Source organism: Balaenoptera borealis, assembly GCF_965194805.1.
Source record: "Balaenoptera borealis genome assembly, chromosome: 8".
Classification (NCBI taxonomy): domain Eukaryota; kingdom Metazoa; phylum Chordata; class Mammalia; order Artiodactyla; family Balaenopteridae; genus Balaenoptera; species Balaenoptera borealis.
This window is the reverse complement of record NC_138865.1, coordinates 108,265,566-108,281,800: the sequence shown is the minus strand read 5'-3', so window position 1 is coordinate 108,281,800 and position 16,235 is coordinate 108,265,566. Positions and strand designations below refer to the sequence as shown.

At 46.7% G+C, this 16,235-nt stretch overlaps 1 long non-coding RNA gene across 1 annotated transcript in view; it reads left to right on the top strand.

Annotated features, from left to right (window-relative positions):
- Positions 1 to 4,468: 4,468 nt before the first annotated feature.
- LOC309633442 overlaps positions 4,469 to 16,235 on the top strand; it is a 35,567-nt gene continuing 23,800 nt past the window's right edge. The window contains exon 1 of the long non-coding RNA XR_014247525.1: positions 4,469 to 15,900. This is a non-coding gene — a long non-coding RNA (uncharacterized lncRNA). The remainder of the gene's footprint in view (positions 15,901 to 16,235) is intronic.

The following is a 16,235-nucleotide window of genomic DNA, read 5'->3' as shown; positions in this document are numbered from 1 at the left end:
TATTAACTTCATCTCAGTTACCATGTTTGAGTATGCCTTTGGATTTCTGCTGAGTCTCTCTTCATGGAGACCAGAAAAAGAGGGCAAAATCCAGGCTTTACCTCCCCCAGGCTCTGGGTTCTGATGGACCATGTTCTGTTCACCTCTGAGTTCTCACTACAGCACAGAGCGCAGAGTAGGTGCTCAGTGAATGTTTACTGACTGGAATTAATGGGATTTATAATTAAGACAGAAAGGAGAAGTCAGGGCAGTGAGCTCCGCCTCCCTGAGCTTGCCAATGTGTGCCAATGCTGTGGGCATCAGAAGGACATATTGGTAAGTGGCAGGAGGTGTGGATGGATTCTGTGATCTAGCTGTGCAGTCTTACCCTCAGGGTCCTATTGGGTTTATGGAAAGTCCAATAGGGAGTTTGGTGACCCATTGCGACATGTTTGCAAAGAGCAGCATCTTAGTGGAGACTCTGGAGATGAGGGGAGTGTGAAAAGCTCAGAGAGAGGAAGCTACCTACCCAAGGTCACACAGCTAGAAGCACAGAGTGAGCACAAAGCTTGTGACCTAATCACTGTGACAGCCATCACCTGCTGGGCACTTACCGTGGCCACATGCTCTGCTTAGCTTATCTTGGTTTTCGCAAAAATCTCACAAGGAAGGTATCATTAGCTCTTTTCACAGGTGGTAAAACTGAGGCTCAGAGAGGTAAAGGGATTCATCCAAGGTCACATAGCTAAGAAGACACGTAGCTGGGATTCAAATCTGACTTTATAACTACAGTCTTCTACTTCAATTTGCTCTTTGTGACCACTAGTGTCTAAATCTACTTCCCTAGGATTTATTTTCTTTTAAGAGTTCTGGCCAAGTCTCAAAAACAGTTTGGGGTTCAAAGAGAAAGAAAGGAAAAAAGTAAATAAATTGTAAAATTCGGGGGTAATTTTAACTTTTGAGTGGTAGGCAAAGACTGACCAGGTCTGGACAGCTCTGGCCTCTGCCTGGTTCCCCTGTCACATCACAGGGGAATGGTTAAGAGGGGCCCAGTGCATGGGCAGAGTAGGAGCTAGAGCAGACAGAGCCCACCCAGGTGTCTGGGCCATGGCAGGGCAGGTCCTACGTTGTTTGTGGGGAGCTAGAAAGACCCTTCTTCCTGCTAAGAAGCCAAAGCTCCAGGGCCACAGATCCAACAAGGGATTCTAGAGTTTTAGAATCTTTCATTTGTTCATGCATTCATTCATTCAATTATGAATGAATTATTATTAATCAATCAATTATTATTAATCGATTATTCATTCATTCAATTATGATCGAGCGCCTCCTTTTTGACAGAACTGGAGATGCACTGGTGAGCAAAATGCCTTGGCACTTGTCCTTGTGGGGTGGAGAGTCTGCAGGGGGTGGGGACATTACTTGAGCTATCATGATCGCGTACTTTGAGTGTCATGAGAGGGGAAGCAGAAAAAGTGGCCCCAGGAGGTGATATTTAACTGGAGACCTGAATTCACGATGTAAGAGCCAGTGGGAGGAGAATATACAAAGGTCAGTGACCCAGGAGGAGTTTGAAGAACATAGTCATCCCATAGGCAACTGGGAACCACTAGAGGTTTTAGAGCAACCTTGATGAGAACTGGAGGCCAGACATGGCTGCGTGATGGAGGGCTGCTTGGAAGAGGTGGCACTGGAGGCAAGAGAGTCCATGAAGACACTGCAGAGAGGTTTGGGTTGGTGATGATGCCGATCTAGATGGACACAAGGGGAGCAACTGGATGGACATGAGGAATTTTTAGAAGATAGAGGTTATTGAACAGGGACTGGTAGAGAAGGACTAGTTAAGAGTGACCCTTTGGAATTAGTTGTCTTGTCATTTTCCATACTCTTGTCCCCTAAATGTCAAAGCTACACCCCAAATTTCAGACGACAAACCAGATCCCATTACTCACTCTGCCTCTAGTCCCTGTGCTCTGAGGGCCCCCATCCTTTACCCACCCTGTGACCCTAACTTCAGCACTATTCATTCAAAAAATATTTATTGAGCACCTACTACACGCCAGGCACTGTTCTAGCTGCTGGGAACCACAGCAGTGAACAAATCAGACAAGGTTCCTACCCTCCTGAGGGCTAACGTTTTAATGGGGAAGACAAACCATCAACAGATGAAAGGAGAAGGTAATTTCAGAGATGAGTGCTGTGAAAGCAGTAAATAAAACAGTATGATGTGACAGAGAGTGACTGGGCTGGCCCGACGGGGTGATAGAAGGAGGTGTCTCCAGCGGGGCATCGTGATGTGGAGTCCTGGAGAGAGCTGAGGTGGGGCTGTGGAGGAGGTCATTCCTGGCGGGGAGAGCCCGCGCATACGAGGACTGAAAGGCGAGTGGCATTTGATGGGGTGAAGTCAGGGCAGCCTTCCGTGGCTTGAACGCATGAACCATGTAGATCTTAGCAAGGAGTTTTTCCTTTATTTTAGGTTCAGTTTCACTGCTGTAGCAAGAACAGATGGTAGGGGGCAAGAGCGAAAGCAGGGAGACCATTTGGGAGGCTATCTTGCTAGTCTAGGCAAGAGAAGATGGTGGCATGGACAACCGTGGAGACCCTGGAGTGGAGAACCCAGCGGGCAGGTGTACGGATTACATACGGGGAATTGTGGGGGGAAGTAAGGGATCCTCTTGGTCATGGACAAGCTGCTGGGATCACCTGTCTGGAGTCCTTGGCATTTGTCCTTTCACCCACCTTTGGTTCCCAGGCCACCATCTCGCTGCGAGCAATGGAATAGCATGACGTATCTCACGTTGGCTGCCAGGTGCTCTGCCTCTCTCTAGACCATCTGTTTCTTCCTCTATTCAAGGCTGAAGTCTTCTTCCCAAGACTGGGCCATCTTGCTCCAAGATGGGCGTCCCTTACCCTTGTTCCCGGGATATTCATACCTCTTATTTTCATTCTCCAAAGAATTTGGCAAAAATATCCATGGGGTCTCAAGCTTTCCTTGCTATTCTTTCACAGCCAATGTGAGTAAATGGGGGAGGATGGGGATTATTATAAGTCGGGACCCAGAGAGACCTGAAGAGTCCCTCTGGCTGATAGAGCTCCCCAGTCATCTGCCACAGTGCCTGAAATTCCACGATTACTGAGCCTCTTCTTCAGGTTAATCACGGTTCTCTTCAAATGCAAATGTGGCCGGGATGGACATCTCACATTAGTCTCAACCTACATATCAGTGGCTTTGTCATCCCTACTACAAGGAAATCAGCCCGCCTGAAAGTTTGATAACTGGGGATGGTTTAAAGGGCACAGAGGTTTTTGAAGCCAGAAAGATGCACCTTGGAGTCTTATCTCTGCCACTTGTCAGCTGTATGACCTTGGAAAATTTCTTAATTTCCTTGACTCTCAGTTTCCCCATTGTAAACGGGGCTCAAGAACACTGCCCTTGCAACACTACTTGAAGATTAAGGGCAATGAAAGTGACGCACCCAGCACTGGGCTTCGCCCATGAAGCTCAAAAATTTCCCTTCCTTCTCTTTGCTTGATCTGGCTCTCTGGCTCCATCCTGTCTGCCTGGCCCAACTCTTCCTCTTCCTTCGGTCTTGCGAGTCTTGGCTGAGACATGGCCTAGGGCAACCTCTCTTTGAAGAGGCTGCCAAATGTCAGCCCCTCTATCATAAAACTTTCTCTCCCCTTTAGGCTTGGAGGAGGGCTGGCCAGTCTGACTGTGACCATCCCTCTGTGATTAAGGTCCGCAATCAGCCCAGCTGCTTGATGGAATCAGAGCCGGCTGATTAGCAGGGCGCACTTTGGCCTCAGGTTAATGGATGAGCCCACGCTGTGGCTACAGAGTCATTACCAGTTAAAAGGTCCGAGGCCAGGGCTCCATGGTCTTGCGGGGGGGGGGGGGGTCTGGCCCCATTTAAATGCAGAATCGGGAAAACCATCTTATACCAGCCAGCAGCCCAGAGCTAAGGTGAGGGTCCAGGACCCTCTGAGTGTGGCCCGAGAGCTCCATGCTCAGCCTCAAATTGGCCAGATGGGTTTTACTTGTCTCAAGGGAGGCAGCTGAGAGGTGTGGCAAGAGCAGCTTTTCGGGGGTCAGACAGACTTGGGGGGAGTTCCAGCCGTGCCATCTATTCCCCCTTGGAGGCTGGACCAGGCGTTTAAACTCTGTGCTTTCATGTCCTCATCTATGAAGTGAAGTTAAAAATGCCTCTCTCCTGGGGAGTGCGGAGCTCACTCAGGGCTGATGGCCCCTGGTGCCAGCACAGATGCGCTCCTCCCCTCCCTGGGAGTGTGTCCCTTGTTGGTCAAGGATTCTCTGCCCAGACTGTTCCTGACAACTGATTGACTTTTCAAGTCTTAACTGAGTACCTACCTATTCTGTGCCAGGTATGCTGCCAGGGGAAGGGATAAGACACTATCTCCAAATTCAGGGAGCTTGTGGTCTTGAACATGGGGACAGTGACCGCTGGAACAATGAGAGAGAAACAGAAGCACAAGGCAGGGATGCTTCCTGGGAGGGGTGACACTAACCCCGGTGCTGTGGCTAGAGACACACGAAAGTAACATTTCAGGCTCTGAGAACGATCGATGCAAAGGTCCAGAAGCGAGGGAGTGAGGCAGGTTTGTGGATGGAAATGACAAGCGTTCAGTGCCTGAGACTCTGCTGGATGAGGGAGTTCATGACTGAGTGACTTAGTGAATAGGGGAAGCAGTGAATGGAGAATGAGTAATTGAGTTTGTGACTGAATGAATGAAGGCCCGAATGGAGGTAGGAGTGAGCGAATGGGCAATTTGGAGAATGAGTGAACACATGACTGCTTTGCTCTGATGTCACTGTTTCCTTACTGGAAATTGCAATCTCCCCCCTCCCACCCACAGTCTCCATCATCCTTTCCCTCCACTGCTTAGGGTTTTTTTTTTTTCATAACACTCAACCCCCTGTACATATATATAATTTCCTGATTTATTATAAATATTGTTTATTGCCTGTGCCTCCCCTCTTATCTACCAGGGCAGGAATCTTTTTTTTTTATTTTGAATTTAAATTTTTATTGATATATATTTTGCTTTTAAATGTTTGCCAATTATTTTATTTTATTTTATTTTTTTAACATCATTATTGGAGTAAAATTGCTTTACAATGTTGTGTTAGTTTCTGCTGTATAACAAAGCGAATCAGCTATACGTATACATATATCCCCATATCCCCTCCCTCTTGCGTCTCCCTCCCACCCTCCCTATCCCACCCCTCTAGGTGGTCACAAAGCACCGAGCTGATCTCCCTGTGCTATGCGGCTGCTTCCCGCTAGCTATCTGTTTTACATTTGGTAGTGTATATATGTCCATGCCACTCTCTCACTTCATCCCAGCTTCCCCTTCCCCCTCCCCGTGTCCTCAGGTCCATTCTCTATGTCTGTGTCTTTATTCCCGTCCTGCCCCTAGGTTCATCAAAACTTTTTTTTTTTAGATTCCATATATATGTGTTAACATATGGTATTTGTTTTTCTCTTTCTGACTTACTTCACTCTGTATGACAGACTCTAGGTCCATCCACCTCACTACAAATAACTCCATTTCGTTTCTTTTTATGGCTGAGTAATATTCCACTGTATATATGTGCCACATCTTCTTTATCCATTCACCTGTCCATGGACACTTAGGTTGCTTCCATGTCCTGGCTATTGTAAATAGTGCTGCAATGAATATTGTGGTACATGACTTGTTTTGAATTACGGTTTTCTCAGGGTATATGCCCAGTAGTGGGATTGCTGGGTCGTATGGTAGTTCTATTTTTGGTTTTTTAAGGAACCTCCATACTGTTCTCCATAGTGGCTGTATCAATTTACATTCCCACCAACAGTGCAAGAGGGTTGCCTTTCCTCCACACCCTCTCCAGCATTTATTGTTTGTAGATTTTTTGATGATGGCCATTCTGACTGGTGTGAGGTGATACCTCATTGTAGTTTTGATTTGCATTTCTCTAATGATTAGTGATGTTGAGCATCCTTTCATGTGTTTGTTGACAATCTGTATATCTTCTTTGGAGAAATGTCAGTTTAGGTCTTCTGCCCATTTTTGGATTGGGTTGTTTGTTTTTTTGATATTGAGCTGCATGAGCTGCTTGTATATTTTGGAGATTAATCCTTTGTCAGTTGCTTCATTTGCAAATATTTTCTCCCATACTGAGGGTTGTTTTTTCATCTTGTTTATGATTTCCTTTGCTGTGCAAAAGCTTTTAAATTTCATTAGGTCCCATTTGTTTATTTTTGTTTTTATTTCCATTTCTCTAGGAGGTGGGACAAAAAGGATCTTGCTGTGATTTATGTCATAGAGTGTTCAGGGCAGGAATTTTTTTTTATCAGTTTTGTTCACTTTTGTGTCTTTGGTACAGTGCCCTGGCACATAGTAGGTGCTCAATAAATGCTTGTGGAATGAATGAATTTCATGAGAAGAGAGTGAGGGCCTGGGGGAGAGAATTTCCAGAGCCCGAGCTTCTGGGTCCCTTCCTCATTCCCCGCAGCCATGCTCCAGGGAATGGATGCACCCAGCCTCCTTCCTTCTAGATCTTCCTTTGCAAAACTCAGCAGCCCTGGTGCCTGGATCCTCAGAGATGCTGCCCTGGGTCCATCAGGCACCGCCCCGGAGTTGGCCTTGGAGGGGAGGGCAGGGAAGGATGGAGGGAGGTGGTGGGAGGAAGGGAGGGATGGAGGAAGGTGGGCGGAAGGCGGGAGCTGCTGGTGAAAGCCATTCTGTCTCCTCCAGCCACCTCAGCAGTGACCACTTGTCAGAAGAACCAGCAGGGGGGAAAAATGACCAAAAAAATCAGGTCCAATTTATCACCTTCAAATTGTGTTGAACAAGAGACCGGAGCTACTTGGTTTGAAGGAAGCTCCCTGTTCCCCCCACACAGAGCAAACACCACTAAATGCCTCTCCAACCGCACAGCTGAGTGTTGGCAACGTGTCTGCCAATTAAAGGGTTCCCTGCCATGGGGGCTGATCCACAGTGGCTGTCGAGGGGGGCCAGAGGAGAAAATGGAATCATTAAAATGGGAGAACAAAGGGGGCGGGATGAGCTCGAAAGGGATTAAGGCACAGAGAAAAATGTTGCCTTTCTGGGGCATTTATGCCCGGGGTTGGCCTGGGTGCTTCTGGCAGAATTGACTTCCGGTCCAGGTAGATGGTAAGGGCTAGATGCCAGGTGGATCTGGGATGCACCTACATGGAAGGCTTTCAGGAGGACCCCAAATATCTTCATGACTACTGAGCCCCTTTCTTCTCAGTTCACCAGCTTGTAGAGAGCAGTGGTTGCAATGATTTCCCAAACTTGTCGATCCAAGCTTTGCCCCAATCCAATGCTTCAGTCGGCTCTTCCGCCGTCACCTAAAAGGTCTGACGACCACTGCTTACATTGCCTCCTATGACAGGGAGATCTTTCCCTCCTGCAGCAGCCCCTCTCCCACCTTGGTGTAACCCTGACTTCTACAGGGTCCTTTATGATGACAATGATGACACAGAGTCTGAGTTTACTGTGCACTTACTATGTGCAAGCTCCACTCCAGGAGTTTTGTAGGAACTGATTCATTTACTCTGTTCAGCTTGCCCTACTTTCCTCTTTGCTCTCACTCTCCAGCCATCTAACTCCTCCCCTTCAGGGCCTTAGCATAGACTTTTCCTTAGCACAGGAACACCTCTCTACCTCCCTCACAGAGTGTTGTCGGGTGAAACGGGATGATGAACGTGAAAGCACCTAGTACCTGGCTGTCCATAGTGAGGGCCCAGCAAATGACAGCATTTTTATCGTCCTCACCCAGTACCAGCTTCAGCTGACTATGAAATAAAGTATTTTTTTCTCAGAGGTTCAGAGTTGTAACATTTCTTTCACTATCCACCTGGATGCTTATTCTCCATCTCTCAAGGTTTTAAGAGTATCCAAGATCTATGGGTGTGGTAAGAAAGTATCATCACATCCTGGCTTAATTAAAGGGCAACATGATCATCCATTGTCAACACCACTACCACCACCACCATCACCATCATCACCATCATCACTACCATCAACCTCATCATTGTCAACATTATCACCACCACCACCAACTCCATCATCACCATCGTCATCAACACCTTTATCATAAATGCCACCATCACCATCATCACCACCATTGCTAACATTATCATTGTCAACATCAACACCACCTCCATCATCACCATCATCATTATCACCATTAGCATAACCACCACCACCATCATTGTCATCATCACTACCATCATCATTACCACCATTATCGCTGTCAACATCGTCACAGACACTACCACCTCCATCATCATCACCGTCATCACTACCACCACCATCATTGTCAATATCATCACCGCCACCACCACCACCACCACCATCATCACCACCACCACCACCATCACCACCACCACCACCACCATCACCACCACCACCACCACCATCATCACCATCTTTATCACCTTCATCCTCATTAAAGGCTACTATATTTCAAGCCACCTATTTCACACCAGGCATTCTATCGGTTGCTTTATATGTTTTCTCTAATCTCCCAAATGACCTTTCCAGTTGAGGAAACTAAGGCTTAGAGAAGCAAAATAGCTCACCCAAGTTTGCATAGCAACTAAAGTGTCCCAGTCTGGATTTAAACCCATGTTTGGGTGACTTCATAGCCAAGGTGCTTTTTATCCAGCCTCTGGTCCATGCACCTTCAGTTTCCTATTCCTTCTACCAGGTTAAAAAGATGCCTTTATGAAATCCTGACTATACATCTGACTGTCATGCATTCCAGACAACTGTAACAAATCTAGGTTTAATTTAGAGTTGGCTTCTACAGAACTTGCAGTTATCTCTTACTTCTAAATCTTTTTCATATAAACTTCTCTTCCCCTGTATTTCTTCCATCTTGGGCTTAGGCCATTGGCTTTGGGATCAAAGTGCAAAAATTTTACATCCATCTTTATGTATCAAGTGCTGCCCAACTTCTGGACCCTGTCTTACTCCCAAACTGGAGCCACCTGAGCCCCACCTATGACTTCGTCCTGCCACAAGGGCTAGGACTGTCCCTGACATGAGGTAAGAGAGGCCCCATCCTTATGCTCCGGGATTGAGCCCCACTCCCTCCACTTCCATTCTGGCCCAGATCTGAGGGGTCCTGTTTTATATCCCAAGTCATGTTTCTATTTGGTACCTTCTGCTTACCGAAGCCCTTTAGTTGAAGCCCAGGTCTTGCTACTGCTGGGCTTCATGACTGTCCCTCTTCACCCCAAGACTTGGTGGTTGAGGCCAGGACTTAGTTGGAAGGTCACCTCATCTATGAAGGTTTTCCTGGCCCCAGTGGTAGAACTGGCCCCATTCTCCTTTGTGACCTGGAACACCGAACAGTTTCCGTCATAGCACTCACATCTCCATGCCTTCATTTCTCTGACTCCCCCTACAAACAGTGAAATGAGACAATTTCAAGCTGCCTTCTTCGAGTCCCACCTTCATCCAAGCTTGATACTTTTCTTTCAGTTCATGATCATTCCATGAGATGCCCAAGGCCTCCATCCTCTGCTCTGGGGACCTTGTAAGTGTCAAATACTTGGGACCATGGAAGGTTTTCAAGAGATGGACCAATTAGAGGCATAGTCTGCAGGGCACAGACTAATGTCACTGTGAGCTAGATGACCAGTGGCTGATGGGGCTGATCCCTGACCCGTGGGGTTCCCTCGGGTGTTCCTGAGTTGGTTGGTGTTCCTGTGGCCTCTGTCACCTTAGGTACAAGGTCCTTTTCTTCCTCTAAGCAATCTCCACACCACCCTTTCTGGTCCTCATGGCCCCTTCTCTCCCTTTCTTCATTCTTCTGTCTTTTACATGGTTGCCGCCATCAGAAAATCTAGCTCTGCTGGTGTACGTCTGACTCTTTTCACCTTTGGCAATGTTCACAGAAATTTTTGTTTTACATTCCACAGAGGATGATTTATACCTCCTTGTGCAGCCAGGGGATGGGAGCAGTGGAGAGACGCTTGGGGTCCAATTGAAAGAATCTGGGAGCCTCAGAGTCTGGGAGAAAGCACAGAGATTAATATGTACAAGCATTCCCTACCACACTGCATTTCCCATAAGAGCAAGGATTTGGTCTCATTTATCTTTCTTCCCACAGCACTTAACCTGGTGCTGGGCTCACCACAGGTGCTCAGTGAATGCTGTGAGTGATGGAATGAATGCAGATCTAGTTTTCTGGCTCTGACTTCCACCTGCCGCTTTTTCCGGATGTTGCTCCTAGGAATCTGGGGCCGTGCTAACTCCTCTAGGGAAGCATAGCTCAGAAAGTCTAAGGAACCCTCTCAAGTCACGTGAGTAGCCACCTGAGTCAAGACTGGTGGGCCTGGAAGTGAACTCTGGTCTTTATAGCTGATACTTCTTCTGTTCATCAGTCATCTCTCATTTTCCCTGAAAAAGCTATGAGAACTATCTCATTTATACACTTTTTTTTTTAAATTCCTACTTGGATGCTCAGTTGTAATTCTTTAGGATATTACTTAACCTCTCTGTACTTCTATTTCCCCATCTATGAAATGAGGATAATGACAGTATCTATCTAAGGGTTATTGTGAATTATTAGGTAATTTAATACATGTGCAACACACTTAGCTACAAGGCTTGAACATAATAGTATTATATAAGCATTATAGGTGTTAGCCATTGTTATTATTTTTATTGTTAATGGTGGAATAAGAGTGTATTTTAATGTGGTGCTCATTCTTTAAGACCCTATTCAAATGCTGCCTCTTCTATAAAGCTGCCCTCGCCCCGGAGCCCTGGTCAGAATAAGTCTCTCTCCTCCTTCCCCCCATCTGTTCTCTTTTACGGTATTTCTGTGGGCATCTCTCTCAATGGCCTAGTGTGTTTTGCTCACCCTTGGGACCCGATGTAGACAGTGGGTGCTCTGTAAATGCACAGTGAATTGTCCAGGACCTGGAGAAATCATCTCCATTCTCCAAACCCTGGGGGCTCCTTGGGCTTTCTCCAGAAGTGTGAGGGTTAAGGAAGTCATCCCTGGAAGATGCTGGAAGGTGGGCTGTTGGCTCCAGGAAAGCCTGCTTCTGCCTCCGCTTCCAAGCCTGCATCATCGTTCCTGCCTTGCACTTAATGAGCACCCAAAGTGATTCTCTATTGCTTGTAATTCACCAAAATTGTTCTAACATTTGGAAGGGCCCGGAAACTGACAGCCTCATACCCCAGTTTGCCTGTCTGTCTCAATGCCTTGTAGAAAGCTGAGCTGATTGCTTCTCCTGCAACGATTATCCTGGAGCTTCAGACAGCATCAGAGGAAATAAACAATTGGAAAGGTTAGAGACAGCGGCTGGAGGGGAGAAGGCAGGGAGGGGATTCAGGAAAACCTGGGCGAGCAGCTGCGTTTGAGGTGAGCCGGAAGCTGACCTGAGAATTGGGGAGAGGAAGATGGAGGGGAGAACTACCTCCGATTCTCAGAAAATCTCAGCGACTATTGGAAACTGAAGTGGCACAAGAGACAGCAAGTATGTCTCCTTAGGACCTTCTGGAATATTCTGACCTCACCTTATTGTTTTATAGAAGAAAAAAACTGAGGCCTGGGGGGGCGGGGAAGGGGTTGACTTGGCAGAGTGAATGGCAAAGACAGATTGAAGTCAGATCTCCTATCATCTCTAAAATAGACTTACAAATATCTCACTGTTGCTGAGAAGATTATAAATAGCATAGGTCAACACCGAACTGGGCTTGGCTCAGAGAAGGTGCCTTAGAAGGTGGTGCCTACCACAGGATCAAAGCCAGGACCATACGAGCAGTGAGTCCAGCACGGGCTGGCTGCCCAAGGAGGGACACAGATAGAGGAGAAGACGTAGCCCCTCTCGCCTGGAGGCACCAACGGCTCTCAGGTGAGGACCAAGTCCTCCCAGGGCCGGGATCCTGTCTCAGGTTTGTCTGCTGTCCCACTGAAGGTCAACCCCATCACCTAAGCCTGGTGTCCCACCCCTTCCTGAGCCCGCAAAGGAGCCCGCTCCGTCCTTCCCGTCTTGTTATCACCAATTCCTCTGTACTGGGGTGTTCCTGTGGCATACAAGCATACCTATTTTATCACCCTCTGCTTTCTGCATCATTTCTCTGCACCCCTATAAACAAAGCTCTTGGAAAGAGTTGTTGGCGCTGGACACTCCCTCAGCTCTCGTCCCCTCCTCAATCCACTCCAGTCAGGCTATCGTCCACCTCCTTCTCCTGGGCCTGCTCATATCAAGGTCAAAAATGACCTATGGCTTGCCAAAGCCAAGGCCTACTCCAGGCATCACTGTGCTGAGTTCTCTGTGGAAATCAACATGGGCACTCCCTAAACTCTTGGAACATGTGCTTCTCTTGCACCCACTTCTGCCGGCCATCTGTCTACCTCCCTGGCCCTCCCTGGCTCTCTCTGGTCACCTCCTCACTCTTTTCTGTGCTGCAGGCCCTGTCCTCAGCTTCTTCTCTTCTCTACCTGCACCTGCTCCCTAGATGATCTCATCAGTGCTGTCAATTACATGCTGAAAGACTCTTGATTTTATATCCAGTTTTACATCTGATTTTATATTTTAAGCTTGAGCTTCTATAATGAGCTTTGGACCTTTATATTCAAGTGTCTACTTGAGTCCATGAATGTGTCTATTGACTCCATTTCTGTCTCAAAACCTCTGCATTGCCTGGTTGCCACCTCGTCTTTCGGATTTCAACTCAAATGGCACTTTTTAGAGAGCCCTTTGCCACTGCCCTGGCTGAAACAGCCTCACGGGAATTCTTTGTTACATTAACTGACACTATCATCTTTGTAACATGGATCAATAACTGAAATTTTTCTTCCTTCCCTCCCACTCTCTCTCTCCTCTCCTCCCCTCCTCCCTCCCACCTCCCTCCCTCCTCCCTCTCTCCTCTCTTTTTCTTTCTTCCTCCCTTCCTTTCTTCCTCCTTCCTTCCTTCCTTTCTTTCTTTCTTTCCTTCTTTCTCTTTCTTTCTTTTTTCCAAAGTCATCCAGCTACTAAGTGGCAAAAGCAGGATTTGAACTCAGTACATCTGCCTTCCAAGGCTGCATTCTTCTACCTCACTGTAACTCCCTTTATTAGCATATCACAAGCCTTTATAGTAATTAAATTATTCTAATTTTGTCCCTTTAATTTTTGTCATTATGTAACTACCAATCAGAATGTCAATCAATGTAAAAGTACCAGTGTTTCTGAATTGAGTTAATATAATTATGACTTAAAAAAATGAGTCTTAATAGACTGTCAGCTCCTTAAGGGCAGACACAATGCCTTAACCCTACCCATTTCTGCATCTCATCATCTAGACAAGGGCTTGCAAGGAGTAGGTTTACTAATGAGTGACTGCTACAGTAATGTTGTATAATGAACATCCCTAAATGTCAGTAGCTTATAACAACAAGCATTTTTTCTTCGTCTCATGAAGGTCAACTGTGGTTTAGCTGATCTAGGCTGGGTTTCACTGGGTGACTCTGTCCTAAACTATGGCTGGCTGGGCTTGGCTCCAGATGGTGGGTTTGCCTTGGGGGCTAAGCTGAAGGACAACAGCTATCTGAGAAACTGTCTCATGACAGATCACCAGACCACAAGGGTCCAGCCAATCCACCAAGATACATGAGGCTCTGCTTGCATCACACCTTCTGACATTCCATTGGCCAATGCAAGTCACATGCCCAGCCCAACATCAGCTGGCAGGGAGGGGGAAGAGAGTGACTATTTACTGAACACTAACCTGCACTACGACCTAGACCTTCATGAAGGTTGACCTAAGCTTTGGGGCCTGACTTTAAGTAAAGAGCACTCTTCTTCCTGGGCCAGACACCCTGAGACTAATGCCTTTGATTCTTAAGAATCTAAGGATCACAAGTCAGGAGCCGCTTAGCAAGCCAGTCTCAAAGGACCTTCTCAGGACCATGCTTGGTGAGTGCCCTGCCTGTGTCCATGGGATCTCCTGGTTTGTACCTAAGGGCAGCCCAGGGCTAGGAGAAGAATATGAGTCTAGTGTCAGGGAGACTGAATCCTCCACATAACAGAGAATCTAGATTCTCGTCTAAGGGCCTCATGCCTGGCTTTGCTCCCTGGCTAACCTCACCTCCCCTTATCTTCTCCCCTGTCTCCCTTATCCTGGACTTCCTCTGGTTTCTGGCACACAGCAAGCTCTCCTTCCTGCCTCAGCTTTCTACTTGCTGTTCTCTTTGCTCAGAAGGTCCTCACCTGAGATAGTCACATGGCTGGTTCCTTCTTACCCTCCAGATTCCAGCTCAATTTTCATCTGTTCACAGAAGTCTTTCCTAACCAACTGATTGAAAATAGCACCCCCATCGCTCTCTCTTACCACCTGGATTTATTTTCTTTATTGCCTTTGCCTTTATCCAAAATAATATTTTTTCTTATTTATTATCTGTCTGCTTCTAGAAAAGAAATCCCATGAGGGGAAGGATCAAATCTGATTCAGAGCTGTTTTTGGAGGCTAGAATATCCATAGAAGGTGCTGAATAACTATTTGTTGAATGAATGAACACACGAATTAGCTGGATAACCTTGTGCAAATGACTCTGTAGACTCAGTTTCTTTTTCTGTGAAATGGGACCACTGCAGCAGGCATTGGTAATTGACAGGATTTGGGGGTAATGTATGTACAGCGCTCAGCGTGGTTCTAGGTGCATAGTAGGTGCTTGAAGTGGAAGCTCCTGAAATAATAATAATAATAATTATCTAAGCCCAGGGCTTCTTCCGCTACCTGCTCCAGCCCTGAAGTTTTTTATTTTTCCCAGGGCTTTCCTGGCTGGTCTTGGCAGTTCCCGTCTGCCCACCCTCCAGGAGCCAGGGCGGCCAAGAACATGGCTGCGGCAGTGAAGGGAAGTGGGATTGGAAAGGATACTTAATTCTCAAGAATTGTCCCCAAACCCAGAAACGACATGCTAAATCAGAGTCCTTCCCATAGCTCACAGTCTATCTCCATGGAAATGGGCACCATATGGAGTTAATTAGGAGAACAACAAAACAATCAATTAGTTCCTTAATTAGTTTTACTAAGAAATGATAACAAACAAACACAAACACTTTATTCCAACTAATGCCTGAGCCACAGGGATAGTTTAATGGCCTTGGGAAACCAGCTCAGGCACCGGGGGCCGCTGAGAATGGAGATTTATTCCCCTGATATTGACAGGTTCCCAGGTCTCTGTCCAGCTTGTGTGTTTCATCTTTATGATCAATTATTTACAACGTCTGAACACAGCTGAGTGGTCGTCTGGGAGCTTTTCTTTCTAGATCGGGGAAAATATGCCATAACTCAAATCACATGAAGCCACCAGGCTCTGGAACGGTCATTCCCTGAATCATTTATTCGACAAATATTTACTGAGTATTTGCTAGGTACCAGGCATGGTGCTGGGCACAGGGTAGAGAGGGCGGTAAGAAGTGATTGCCTGAAGGGCTCACTTTGGAGGGGGGTGTGGGAGGGGAGGGCAGATCAGAGGAGTAAGTCAACACAATTGTCACACATCTAGTTAAATGCTGGGGCAGGGGCTCCAGAGCACAGGGGTGGGACTGTGGGTTGTGAGAGCGCCGGGGAGGGATCTGGAAAGGCTTTAAGGAGGAGGTAGGTGATGGCTGAGCCTCCAGGGGTGAATAAAATGAAGATCCTTCCCAGCAGGTAGACTGGTCCAGTGGAAGGAGCACGAGGCTGGGATTTGGAAGACCTAGACTCTCCAGGCTTGAGGCTGCATCAAAATCCATATGGTTCCCCACCTGCAAAATGGAGAGAATGATACCCAAGTTTCTCCTCTCAAAGGGTTGTTATGAGGATCAAATAGATGGGGAAGCTTCTTATAAACCACAAGAAGTTTCCCACAACCAGACAGAAGCTCTGAACAGAAGACTGGAGGCGAGAGGGGGGTCCTAGAGATGCTTCTTCTTCCTGAAGGATCTACAAAGGAAAGGGACACTCCAGGAGCACCTGGGACATATCTATATCTAAGTCTATATCTATATCTATGTCTATATCTATATATCTATATCTATATCCATCTGTGCATATGTATAAAGCATACATATATGTATGTATGTATCTAGGCATACATGAATATCTATCTATCACCTACCTACTTATCTATCATCTATCAAGGAAAATCCATTTTTAAGAGATAATGCATGTTAATGATAAAAATAATTGAACCCTAGAGATTGTCATATTGAGTGAAGTAAGTCAGACACAGAAAG